Source organism: Olea europaea, chromosome 12 (genome assembly GCF_002742605.1).
Source record: "Olea europaea var. sylvestris chromosome 12, O_europaea_v1, whole genome shotgun sequence".
Classification (NCBI taxonomy): domain Eukaryota; kingdom Viridiplantae; phylum Streptophyta; class Magnoliopsida; order Lamiales; family Oleaceae; genus Olea; species Olea europaea.
In genome coordinates, this window is record NC_036248.1 from 25,061,558 (window position 1) to 25,063,061 (window position 1,504).

Here is a 1,504-nt window from a genome sequence, read left to right on the forward strand (position 1 = left end):
CTTCTTGTCCGAAATCACACTGTTGGAGTTGAGCGGCTGCCGGAGATGGTGATGATGCCGGAGGTCAGTGCTCGGGAGAAAACGGTTGGAAGAGAGGGGAAATGGAGAGAGAGGGCGCAATATAGGGGGGAGAGAATGATCTGGGATTTTCAATTTTTAATGTTTCTTTGGTTTTTTTTTTTCCTTAAGGCTGCCACGTCACTTTGTCAACCCTATTTGTCAAGTGACTTTGTACACATAGCACGATTGTATTTAGGCACTGTAAGTGACAGTTTAGACTGGAAAAGCCTTCTACTATTCTTTTCAATATTTTTGTTTCCCCGTTGAGTGTTGATATTGTTGGGAATCTATTTAAAACTGCACAACGAAAATAAAATAATTTTCGATTCTCACTAAAATTTATCTTTGTGTTTAGATAGGAATTGTGAGTAAAGATGTACCATTAAAATTCTGCAAACCTTTTGCCAATCTTTTCGTTATAGCAACTTCAAATTGTCATCCACAGCTGTCTAATTGTTCAATATCTAACGATGATCCACACAGAGAACAAAATTGTAGGATTAGGATTTTTTCTGATGCTAGCAAAAATAATGAATTATTTACAAAATTATAAACCCTAATCATTTATTTATATAAGCTCAAACGGGCTTAGTCTGATCCAATCCAATATTTAGTTAACTCATTTAATTAAATCTGGTCTGTGAATTAATTAATCCAATTATTTAATTCAGGCCTATAGATAAGGAATTCAATTAATTAATTTATCCAACTATTGTTAAATTAATTAATTAACAAATTACAATTTTTCAATTCTCTTTTGTGTGTGACCCATCAGATTCCCGATCACGATGCCTAACGACGTGAAATATTATTTTGATTTAATCAAAATTGATAAATTAAAATATCCTTTTTATTTATCGCAAATTCATACTCGCCGTCTCAGATTGACATCTAGCAATGTGTCAAGGTAATACATGTGACGAAAAATGTCACGTGGTATGACAAAATCAAACTCGTTCGTTTACCATAAAATTATAATCCTTTCGTCAATATGATTCAATCAATTACGAGATATGGAAATGTGTCAATCTCGATTATCGATCATATCTTTTATTCCACTACTAAGTTAATATAAGTCGAAAACTCAACTTAATTAAATTATGAGTACACTTTGGCCAAGAATTTCGTTATCAATTTAATTGAATGAAATGCAGATCTAATCTCTAACTATCAAAGAGTGACGAATCCTCTATTAATCAGTCACAATTTTCATACGATTCTTGACATAACCGAACGATGCCATATTAGCGGCCCTTGACAGAGCAACATCCAACATCGTCAAAGTATAACCGTCCTAATATAAGGTACCATGACGATCTCAAGTCAAATGACCAATTCCACTACTGAACATTAGAGATTAACCATTGACACTCGGATAGTTATCTATGTGAAATCTCTCAGTGAGTCTCCAATGTTTTGTTCTATAATAAAACATCCACGTGTT